The 12,636-nt window shown below is 41.6% G+C and overlaps 1 protein-coding gene across 2 annotated transcripts in view; it reads left to right on the plus strand.

Moving 5' to 3' along the window:
* Positions 1–12,636, plus strand: part of LOC125453929 (contactin-associated protein-like 5) — a 1,220,935-nt gene that overhangs the window by 101,384 nt on the left and 1,106,915 nt on the right. The gene's annotated exons all lie outside the window — the stretch shown is intronic.

Below are 12,636 nucleotides of genomic sequence, written 5' to 3' on the forward strand. Positions count from 1 at the left end.
CCTCCTGTCCCTCATTTTTCTAAACTCCAGTGACTATTTTCTTGTCAATCCAATTTTCCTTCATCTGTTTTTTCTAAAGTCAATCATAGGATGACAGCATCACTGGCTAGACCAGCATTTATTGGCCATCCGTATTTGCCCAGAGGGAAGTTCAGAGTCAACTACATTGTTGTGAGTCTGGAGTCAGACAGAGGCCAGACCAGATAAGGATGGCAGTTTCCTTCCCTAAAGGTCTTCAGTGAGCCAGATGAGATTTCCCCCCAATAATCGACAATCAATTCATGATCATTGTTAGACTTTTAATTCCAGATTTTCATTGAATTCAAATTTCACCATCTGCCCTGGCAGAATTCAGACCCAGGTCCCCGGGATAGTACCTGAATCCTTGGATAAACAGTCAGCGATAATACCAGTAGGCTACCTCCTTCCCTTTTCAGTCCTGTAATCCCTTGAGTAAATTGGGTAAACCTATCTTGTGTTCCCTCCATAGCCAGAGCATCCTTCCTCAGAGAGAGACCAAAGCTGCACACAATGCTTCAGGCCAGGTCTCAGCAAGGCCCTGTACAATTGCAGCAACATGACCTTCCTCCCATACTCAAATCTTATTGTTATGAAGGCCAACACACCTCTGAGGAAAAGTCACCAGACCCAAAACATTAATTCTGAATTCCCTTCGTAGATGCTGCCAGATTTACTGCTGTCTTTGCTTCTGATACCATTTACCTCCTTCACTGCCTGCAGCATCTACTTTTACCTCATCTATTTCTTAGCATTGTCCTCCAATTTCAAGAGGAATTGAATTATTATCTGGAAAGGAAGGGTGTATAAGTTACAGGGGAGAGGTAGTGGATTAGTACAAGATGAATTGCATATTTGGAGAAGCAGCACAGACATGTTAAGCTGAGTGGCCTCTGTTCTGTACCATTTCTATAATTTTATGAACTCCAGCTTACCTCCCCCATCCATTGTTTCCGTTAATGACCAAAAATCTATTGATTCTTTTTCTTGAACATACTTAATAACTGAGCATCCACTTTTAGCTCCCTGAAGTAGAGAATGGCAAAGATTCACAACCCAGTGAGTGAAGAAAAGAATTTGTCCCAAATGGCAAAGCCTTCATCATGAGACTTCAATATAATTCTGGCTTTTTCAGTCAGGACTGAAAAACCTGTCAATATTAACTGAAAGAACTGCAGATGCTGTAAATCAGGAACAAAAACAAAGTTGCTATAAAACTCAAAAGGTCTGGCAGCATCTGTGAAGTTAAAAAAACAAGAGTTAATATTTTGGGTCTAGTGACCCTTCCTCAGAACCTGTCAATATTAAACTTGTCAAACCCTCTCAGATTCATGTAAGTTTCAACGGGATCACTCCTGCTTCTAAATTGCAAAGAATTATAGGCTCATTCTACTTAATATCTTTCCAAAGATTAACCTTCTTGTGCACAAATCAATTGAGTGAACTTTTGTGACACTCACTTCAAGACAAGTGTATTCTTTCGAAGGTACATATTTCTAGTTTTAGCTTCAGCAAACTCTCACACTGTCAAACTGTCACACTGAACTAATTTGGCAATATAGGCTAATATACTATTTGCATTTCTAATTGCTTGTTGAATCTACATATTAACTCTTTGTAATTTATGTACAAGGACACCCAAATATTCTCCACAATTAACTTTTTAATAGTATGGAACTATCCTTTCATTCTTCATGAGGACCATCACACTCCGTGGTGCCTGATAGGTAGTCTCTCCTCGAAACCTTAATCTGTCTTTTCTTGCTTCAGAAAGTGAGAGTCTACCAGTTTAAAACTTTCTGTTGAATACCTAAGGTGTATTTTGTCCAAAAACATCTCTAAAATAGTGGGAAATAGAGATAGTGGGAACTACTGATGCTGGAGAATCTGAGATAACAAGGTGTAGAGTTGAATGAACACAGCAGGCCCAGCGGCATCAGAGAAGCAGGAAAACGGGAAAGAGCCCCTGAAGAAGGGCCCAGATCCGAAACGTCAGCTTTCCTGTTCCTCTGATGCTACTTGGCCTGCTATGTTCATCCAGCTCTACACCTTGTTATCTAAAGTAAACAGTTTTATTTAAGAAGTGGGACATTTGACTATTGAGGTCAAATGTATGCATTCCAACTTGTACTATGCTTTTTGATCACAGATATTAGATCAGTCATAGCATTTTCCCTTCATCTGATATATCACTTTCTGTGTTTGCCTCTGTTTGTCATTCTGCATCTGCTTCTGAGCCTGCAGTGTTAGGTATTCAAAGTTTTATACAATTATGATAAATATACCTTAGGACTGTTTAATTCAAGAGTGGAGAAACATAGAGTGTCATTTGCCTTGCCTTGATTTCTGTGAAGATCTGTAAAGGGGGCAGCTAAAAAATCTAAGGGAGGGTCAGAGAGACCAGTGATCGTGGTATGTTTGTTTTAGGGGAATTGGTAAGAGACCTTTTGATAACTGGGGGCAGGAGTGAGAGCGAAAACATCTGTGAGCAGGGATGGGATGTAGCTGTTTTAATCCAGTGAGCTTTTACATCGCAAGTACATCCCTTTCTACTCTTTTTGTTTTCAGTGCTAGGTAAAGTTCCCTTGACTACTGACTAATAGTTAACCTATTTGGAGTGTTAAAGATGATTAAAGGATTTGATATATAGCATATAGGCAAAAACACTTTTCTCCGGCAGAGTCAGTTCCAGAGCAAAGGGAATGATCCCAAAATTGGAATGAGGCTATTCAAAGATGAAGACACTGCACAAAAAATGGGGCAAACAATTTACAGCATTTGTTCGCTCTAAAGCTATTGAGCCTGTGGCTTTACTTGAAAATATCAAAATGTAGCAATATTCTTTGTGGTTTATCACGTTTTTAGATGACATATACACCAGAGAGAGATGGGTTCTTGATGATTGAGTTGTCAACAGCGTGAACTGTTTGCACAGCCACAGCATCACAGACCCACGCGTATAATCTGCGCTCAATGCTTGCTCATGTTATGTACATGACATGCACATTACTGAATGAAGACATTGATTCTATTACCCAGAGTGTGACTGCAGTTGAGTCAGGCACATTTGTTCCCGAGTACCGTCGTATCGTATCGTATCGTATCATTATCATATCTGAAATTATGGACAAAAACAAAGTTGCTGGAGAAGCTCAGCAGGTCTGGCAGCATATGTGAAGGGAAAAACAGAGTTAACATTTTGGGTCAGGTGACTCTTCCTCAGAACTCGTTATGAATGAAATTATAGAGCTGCTTTAAAAGCACAGACCTCTGTGTTCTGCAGTTGGTGCCATAATATAGCACACAGGTTGACAGAAGATAGCAAGAACCCTTGATGCTGGAAGTCTGGGTCTATACAGTGTGGAGCTGGATGAACACAGCAGGTCAGGCAGCAACAGAGGAGCAGGAAAATCAACGTTTCAGGTCAGGACCTTCATCAGGACTTTTGTTTGACCAGGCATTTGGGTTTATGACAACAGAAGAGAGTAGGTGGGAAATAAGGCACAGTATTGCTGTGATCTAACTAAATAGTTGAGTAGACTCCAGCGCTGAATGGTCTACAGCTCTTCCTATACTGCTGGTGTTCTGAGATTGTTAACATCTTGTTAGAAAAGTGCCTTCAACCACTAGGCAGCAAATTGTTGCTCTTGACTTGCTGTGTGCACGTTGTTGGCTCCCATTGTGAACATGAATTCAAGGAGAACTGGAACTGAGCCGAGATTGCTTCTGAGATTTCTTTGTTGTAGGAACCTCTGGAATCAGAAGTTACAGTTCCACTAGTAAGACACCACTTCAAATTAGCTCACTTGCCAAGCTGTTTGTACAATGCCATGGAAAAACTTCAGGTATGCCTGTCATCAAATAAATTTGAATGGTGTCTAGACGGAGAGGAAACTGAAACAGCAGAGGAATGGTATATGTTCAGGAGTAGCATGCCATCTTCTTCCTTGTCCCTTGGATGACCTCTAGGAGTTTGTTTGTGAAGTACTCTTTTGAAAAGTTTTCTGATTATACAAAGAAACTAATGAACATTCATGTAGAGGGTATGGAACGAGTTGTCAGTGGAAGTGGTGGAAGCAGATAAAATTATGACATTTAAAGTGCATCTGGATGAGTGAATGAATAGAATGGGCCCAATGCTGACAAATAGGATTAGGTAAAATTCGTCAACATGGACTAGTTGGACCGAAGGGTGTGTTGCTGTGCTGTATAACTCTATGACTGACCTGTATTACTTCTGGCCTTTGCATGTTACTCTGTCCAGGTGCATTTGGCACTCCCCACAGCCCAGAGATAAAATAGCATCAGTGTTGTACATGACTGATCTTTAGACCACATTCATTTATGGTAGTAAAAAGGAATTGGGAATGACATGAAAATATCTCTGCAATTGGAAAATGATTTGAAAATTGAAAATTCAAAAGTCGCTCTATCAGAAATCAGATTGGATTAAATGGATGTGCTAAAATGAAGGCTAAATAACAATGACTCTGTGACTTTTAGAAGATAATCAAAGGCTCTTACACAGCCTATTACAGATTTTTAAGTCAATTTGAGTGAATAGACTACCAAAAACTACTTGTGATATTGATTTTACAGTAGTGGATATATTACCTATCAAACAATATCTCACTTGAGGGAAGGGATTAAGCTCATGATGGACAATGACAGCTACTGTAGTGATGGTGCCAAAACTGGATACATCACAAAGAGGTTTGCTTTGATTATCACAAAGGGCAACATGGTAACAAAAGCAGACAGGAGCAGTTACATACCTCTAGAGTGTCCTGAGGGGCCCAGATGATTTTCTTCCTCTGGCTGGGTGCCTCATGGCACCACCCTATCTCCTTGTGAGGAAGAGAAACCTAGAGTGAGGTCGGGATCCCTCATGCCCTGCCGTTGGTACTGACCACCAAGTGTAAAATAATAACAGGTCTGCATGCATATTTGGCAGCCAACTAACATGGACATGGCCATCCATGATACCTGCTAACCTGTCTGTGGAGGTAGCCAGACGCTCACATGTCAGACCCACCAAGATACAGATGGCGTTGGTGTGCTGCTGTAACCTTTGATCCATTTTTCTGACTGACTGTGACAAACTCTGCTTGTTTGTACATTTGAAAGAATGGCGTGTCTCCTTGCTGGCCACTGGCATGTTTTCGCAGATGGTCTACTCACTGATATTTGCTCGCAACTCTAATTGAGCTAAAGTATGCACTGAGATGTCAGTTTGTGAGTTGATGGAGGATGCAGGAGGGAGCCCGGCTGGTGCTTCCTCATAGCATGTATGTCCATTTCTCTGAGGTGGAGAAGAAGATGATGTCTTGAGGGCTGCTTTCTTTATGGCAGAGAGTAAGGTGGGGGGTACCACTCATGCTGGCAGAAGACAATGGACCTAAAAAGTTGCAGAACATGGGCGCAGGATTGTGTGTGTTAAGAACACATCCATATTGGTTATGATGGGAGATCCATGCAAAGAATTCTTACTTGGTTGCCAAGATGTGGATCTCTCAACAACACCGTGGGTGATCATGGTCCTCTCTGGCTAATACACAGATTCCCCACTTTTAATTGGAGATCAAATAATTATTGGGCACCCCACCACACTGCTCTTAGCTCTCTCTGCCCTATTGTCGGCTGTTTCCTCCTGGAATCGGACAAGGACTGGGTGAAATGTAAGAGGATGACCCAGTCATTGGGGGTGGCTGTGTTGTCCCAAATGAGTGAGTATGGAGAGCAGAGGACATGCAGTGTTGGTAGTCTGAAGGAATCATGTGGGTCAGTATAATTAAAGGAAGGTGCTGCATGCAACGATGAAAGTGACAGAAATGTCAATCTTGGTGAGAAGTGGCTGCAGTAGCAGACATGGTGAGAATGAGCTGTATCAAGGAGAAAATGATGTTACAGAGCACCGTGTGTCAGTGCCCTCATTCCGGCACTGCTGTGCCTTCCTTTAGACTATGGAAACTAGGTTGATGTGTGAGGCAACATCAGACTAGACTGGTAGGTGCCATGGACAGGAAGAGTCTGGATAGGCTGAGATTTTTTTCTCTGGCGTGTAGGCAGTTGAATGGTGACCTTCTGTAGAGGTTTATAAAATCATGAGGGGCATAGATAAGGCGAATAACAAAAGTCTTTTCTAGTTCAAAACTAGAGACCGCACTTTTCAAGTGAGAGGATGTTTTAAAGCAGATGTTTACCGTCTGTGAGAACTAAAACCAAAACATGCGAAGAGGAGTACCTCACCCTAAAATCTGTTACAGGATTGTAGAAGGTGGTGTAGCCTGATTTTCAGCAACTGTTCGCGGTTAAATAAAGTTAATCCCTGATACTCATTTTAAAATCAACAAGTAACAATTTTTTCATTTAGCTCTAACAATGAACAAATTGCTTATATATTGTAGATACATATACACGTGGGACTTGTATTCATTGAAACAGCATACCGTTAGAATCTTGCTTTATTTATGTATAGTTAGTAGTTTGTTAGGAGTTCAGTTAATTTAAAGAAAAGTAGAGTTTAGTCTCTCGAAATTACAGTTAGATTATGTCTCTTCTGAATGTTCTGTGCCTTCACCATTGATTGTTTTGTCAAGAATGCCATCTCTGTCGATTTTTTTTTTTCTGTCAGGAATATTAACTAGTTGTGCTGCTGGTACTGTTTGTTATTGAGATAGTACTTTCTTTAAGACATAGAGGAGGCTGTGAGAACTGAGGACCGTTAGCTCTGATGGATGGCAGCTGAGCTCTGGAGTGTTTGTCCAACTGCCCCCCTTCTTTTATACCCTTGATAACATATCAAAATATTTTTTTCAATTCATTTGTGGGATGTGGCAGTTGCTGGCTGGCCATCATTTCTTGCCCATCCCGAGTTGCCCCTGGGAAGGTGGTGGTGAGCTGCCTTCTTGAACTGCTGCAGTCCTCCTGCAGTGGGTTGCCCCACAATGCCATTAGAGAGGGAATTCCTGAGTTTTGACCCAGCGACAGTGAAGGAACAGTGACATATTTCCAAAAGTCAGGATGTGAGTGTCTTGGAGGGCAACTTGGAGGTGGGTGTTGACAGTTCCTATAGGTCTGACGCCCTTGCCCTTCTGGATGAAAGTGGTTGTAGGTTTGGAAGGTGGATCTTTGGTGAATTTCTGCAGTACATCTTGTACATGGTATATATGGCTGCTACTGAGCATCTGTGGTAGAAGGAGTGAGTGCTTGTGAAGTTGTAAATTTCTAACAATAGGATTGGCCCTATGTTGTCAAAGTCATCAGACTTAAATTCAGTATGCTTTTGGCGTATAAGTACCTGGTTCAAAATGATTGGCTAAATGTGTTGTCTTGTTGAAAACTGATGCTTGGACAGCTCACTGTACTGCCTTTAGAAATAAATGTTTCAATTTGGGTGCCCTGTCTGTGTACCTGCAACCTTTCAAGCTGCTGCCCATTGATGTCCATCTTAAACCTCTCAGCGCAGAAAAAAATTGCATGATCTTTTAAAGTGTCTGGGCAATGCTTCATTCCCACCCCAACCCCCTCCTGCAACCCCCACCAAACCCTCTTCCCCCTCTCCCCCACAGCATTTTACAAACCCCACATTCTTAATTCTGGCTTCCAGTGCACAAGTACTGTACCCAACTTCACAATACCTATCCCCTGAAGAAAAAAAAATGAACCATCATTATGAAAAGACGACTTTTTTTAAAGCCTTGACTCTGTTGTATTACCAGATCCATAACTCATTAATCTAGACTTACACACTCTATAGGATTTCTATTTATATATAACATAGAAATAGTAGTGCTCAATCTTACAGAAATATTTTTCTTTTAAACTTGTGATAAAGTATCTGTGATAACATTTGCAACATGTACAATCTTTCCATTAAAACCTTGTAACTTGAGACTTCTACTAAATAATCTTGTGTTCTTGTGCTTAAATCTTTCCAGAAATATCAAAGGATTGTGATTGGTATACACAATTGTCCCTGATGCACTGTTGGCAGTGTAAACATTAAAACATTGCCAGGCCATCACTAAATTCAATAACTTTTTAATGGTTGAATATTTTTCTGTTGGATATTGTGATTTTTTTTGAAAAATAACCAATTGGGCTTCCAATTCCACAATCATCCTTTTGGAACAACACAGCTCCAACACAGACGATGGTGATGTTGAAGAATTTCAAAAAATTTGGCTTGGCTGAAACTAGTGGTTAACTGACAGTGCAGTGGTTAATACCGTTTTTAAATTCTCAAGTGCCTCCTGGCATTGCTTTGTCCACCAAAATTGTGTTCTTTACTAACAAGTTCGTCAACAGCGCCACTACATTACTAAAGTTTGAATCAAATTTTGTCTAGAATCTGCTCAATCCTAACAACCATAGCACTTCCTGTTTTGACGATGGTATTGGAAATTCCTCTGTGGCCTTCACCTTCATGTTCCTTACTGTCTTCTGTTTGTATTTGATGTGCCCTAACAATGTCACTTCCACCTTTGAAAATTCTGTTTTTGTCAAGTCTATGACCAGCTTTGTTTCCATAGTCTCTCAAAGAGAGCTGCCAAAGATTCCACATGATCTTTCCCCCTGTGACTAAAAGTCACTAAGCCATTTGTATGGACAGCACAATTAGTCAATCCTGTAACAACTCTTTGTTCAGAGATAATGGGAACTGCAGATGCTGGAGATTCCAAGATAATAAAATGTGAGGCTGGATGAACACAGCAGGCCAAGCAGCATCTCAGGAGCACAAAAGCTGACGTTTCGGGCCTAGACCCTTCATCAGAGAGGGGGATGGGGGGAGGGAACTGGAATAAATAGGGAGAGAGGGGGAGGCGGACCGAAGATGGAGAGTAAAGAAGATAGGTGGAGAGGGTGTAGGTGGGGAGGTAGGGAGGGGATAGGTCAGTCCAGGGAAGACGGACAGGTCAAGGAGGTGGGATGAGGTTAGTAGGTAGCTGGGGGTGCGGCTTGGGGTGGGAGGAAGGGATGGGTGAGAGGAAGAACTGGTTAGGGAGGCAGAGACAGGTTGGACTGGTTTTGGGATGCAGTGGGTGGGGGGGAAGAGCTGGGCTGGTTGTGTGGTGCAGTGGGGGGAGGGGATGAACTGGGCTGGTTGAGGGATGCAGTGGGGGAAGGGGAGATTTGTTCAACTCTTTGTTCATAAGCCTTTGAAAGGAGCTTCTGCATTTTCCATTCCAAAAGCCATTACTTCAAATTGATAGCATCCATTTGGGGTTATAAAAGCAGAAACTTCCTTTTGCTCTGTCTGACCAAGATACTTGCCAGAAACTGCGAAGTAAGTCCAACTGTGTGACCTAAGTGGTTTGTAGTACTTTTTCTCCACACAAAACCAATTCCAAGGCTGGAGAATGAGTCAGATTTCCTCACAGCATTGACCTTGCGATAATCTATGCAGAATCATTGAGTGCCACCAGGTTTAGCCAATTTCTCAAAGGAAAAGAAAATGCTTGTTCACCTTTTCACTGAAGTTTGGTAATGTTCGGGCTTATTTGTACCTATCCCTATCAGGCTGTTGGCTACAGTGAGTTTGCTCATCATGATCACCTCTATCTTGTGCTTTTCCTTCTGTCATTTTGAAATCTTTTTGCTTCAGGTTCCAATTTCATCTTTTGTAACTCGAGCATTTTTTCCCTTTTCTTTATCTTCTGACTCCAGCCATTTTAAATTCAGTGTCTAACTGCAATTGTCTCATTTGCATTTTTTTTCCTAACTCCCCTACACATGACTGCTTCTCTAATATAACTAAATGCTTGGGTTCTCCGTTACAATTTCAGCTTTCTTCTTATCACCAGTTAAATACAATTGTAACATGTTTGCTAATTCTAAAAATGTCACTTTTTTCTGTCTTTCTAAACATTTTTGGTAAATTTTGGAAGCATCTTGAATGCCCAGAGCCTCTTCAGCAACGTCAAGAGCCAATTCCCCACTTTTTCATTTCAGCGATAACAAGCAACCTAAATTAAACAAATTTTACACTTCTCATTTAAGTTTTATTTAAACATCTAGGACACTAGTCCTCAAGTATGTTTAAATCTGCAGGGACCTTTCGTACCCTAAACCTGTTCAAATCTGTCCAAATCCCAGACGAACCCCCAGTGTGTTAAAACGTGGAGGTTGACCCGCCCACTAACTCCCCCTCCCCCAGAGAACTAAAAATGAAACAAAGAGGAATTCCTCACCCTATAATCTGTAAAAGGAGTGTGGAAAGTAGCACGGCCTGCTTTTTAGCAACTATTAGTGGTTAAATAAAATAAATTCCTGACACTCACTTTACAATCAACAAGTAACAATTTATTGATCTAACAGTGAACACATTTAACTAAACTATTAACAAACAGAATAAATCCCTTCTAACTACTAGATTTTCTCAAATAAAGCAAGATTCTAATGGTAATCAGAGATAATGGGAACTGCAGACGCTGGAGGATCCGAGATGACAAAGTGGAGCTGGATGAACACAGCAGGCTAAGCAGCATCTTAGGAGCACAAAAGCTGATGAAGGGTCTAGGCCCGAAATGTCAGCTTTTGTGCTCCTAAGATGCTGCTTAGCCTGCTGTGTTCATCCAGCTCCACACTTTGTTATCTGAGATCTAATGGTATGCTGTTCTAATAAATACAGGTCCCACTTCTATATTAAAAAAAAGTAGAATTTAGTCTCTTTAAAATTACAAACAGGTTATGTATCTTCTAGAATGTTCTGTGCCTTCACCATTGATTGTTCTGTTAGGAATGCCTTCTCCCTCGATTCTTCAGTCAGAAATATTAACTCGTTGTCCTGTTGGTACCATTGTTATTTAAATGGTGCTTTCTCTAAGACATAGAGGAGGCTGTGAGAGCCATTGATTCTCTCCCTTGAGAGCTGAGGGCCATTAGTTCTGGCAGATGGCAGCTATCTCTGGGGTCTTTGTACAACTGCCTCCATCTTTATACACTTGATAACGTTTCAACATTTCTTACGATAGGATTGGTCCAATGTTGTCAAAACCATCAGATTTAAATTTAGTTGGTTTTTGTTATTTAAGTACCTGGTTCAAATTGATTATAAGTACCTGGTTCAAATTGATTAACTAAATTCAGAAGCCTGTTGTCTTGGTGAAAATTGCTGCTTACCCTGCAAACTGTATGGCTTTTCGATACAACTGTTTCAATTCTGGTGCTCTCTCTGTACTTGCAAACTTTCAAGGTACTTACTGTTCATAGACATCCATCTTAAACTTCTAAGCACAGAAAAAGCACATAATCTTTTAAAGTGACCGGGAAATGCTTCCCCCTCTCCCTTCAGCATTTTACCAACACCAAATTCTAACTTCCAGCCTCCCATTCCACAAGTACTCCAAACAACTTTGCAACAGAGGAGAAGATTTAAAAGGGACCCCAGTGGCAACTTTTTCACACAGAGGTTGGTTCGTGTATGGAATGAACTGCCAGAGGAAGTGGTGGATGCAAGTGCAGTTCCAACATTTGAAAGATATTTGGGTAGCTGTGTGAAGAAGAGAGGTTTAAGAGGGATATGGGCCATAAGTAGACAGGAGTAGATTAGTTTGGGAACCTTCGACGAGTTGGACCAAAGGGTCAATTTCTGTGCTGTATGTCTCTGAATCCTGAGGCGGCCCTGAGGGAAGAAGCCATCCTTCCTGTCCACTACCAGCCCAGGATCTCCAGATATCTGTGGCAATTTTAGGGGACCAGTCTTCCACTCTGTCGTCTCCTGTGTGGTTCTTCGCTCCCTGGAACTGTGAAGGGCGGTTCCCAGCATGCAGTGTTTGAGTAACTGAGCGTGAAATATAGCTCCTCTGAGGTAGATGACTGAAACTCCTGGCAGCAGTGAGCGCTTCCACTGCAAGGTGGCAGAGGGTGGCACACTGTGCATACGCGCCACATGAGCAGTACAGAATTCAGTGAGAGAGATCACCAGAGCTCATTGAGTGAAACCCTTCATTACCCATCCAACACAGACAGAGGTTGCTGGGAAAACTCAGCAGGTCTGGCAACATCTGTGACGCAGTTAACATTTTGGGACCAGTGACCTTTTCTCAGGATTCCTTCGATAACTGTATGACCTTTCGAGACAAAAGTTTCTATTCGGGTGCTGTCTCGTGTACTTGCACCCCCCAACAAAAAAATGTGACATTTCTGACAAATCTTGGGGAAGCTCAGTCTTCTGTTATGCTATTTTAAGACTTTTTAAATCTGACTGTGCAGTCTATGTCAATTACTTGTTTTATTTTCATCTCTTAGATTATAGAATCCCCACAATGGGGCATCAGGCCATTCGGTCCATCAAGCCCGTACTGATCCCCAAAGAACATTCCACCCAGGCACATCCCCCTACCAAATTCCTATAACCCAACATCCCCCAGAGCTTACCTACACATCGCTGAACACTGGCCAATTTCACACGGCCAATCTAACTAACCTGCACATATTTAGACTGTGGGAGGAAACCAGGGCACCTGGAGGAAGTGCACAAAGACACAGGGAGAATATGCAAACACTTGTTCAATAAACTGCTGTTCTGTTGTTAAGGAAACTGTGCAGCCTTATGTAGCATGTTTCTGTGAAATCAACCACATTATCTAAAACGTTTGTAAAAATTATCTATCA

Source organism: Stegostoma tigrinum, chromosome 7 (assembly GCF_030684315.1).
Source record: "Stegostoma tigrinum isolate sSteTig4 chromosome 7, sSteTig4.hap1, whole genome shotgun sequence".
Lineage (NCBI taxonomy): Eukaryota > Metazoa > Chordata > Chondrichthyes > Orectolobiformes > Stegostomatidae > Stegostoma > Stegostoma tigrinum.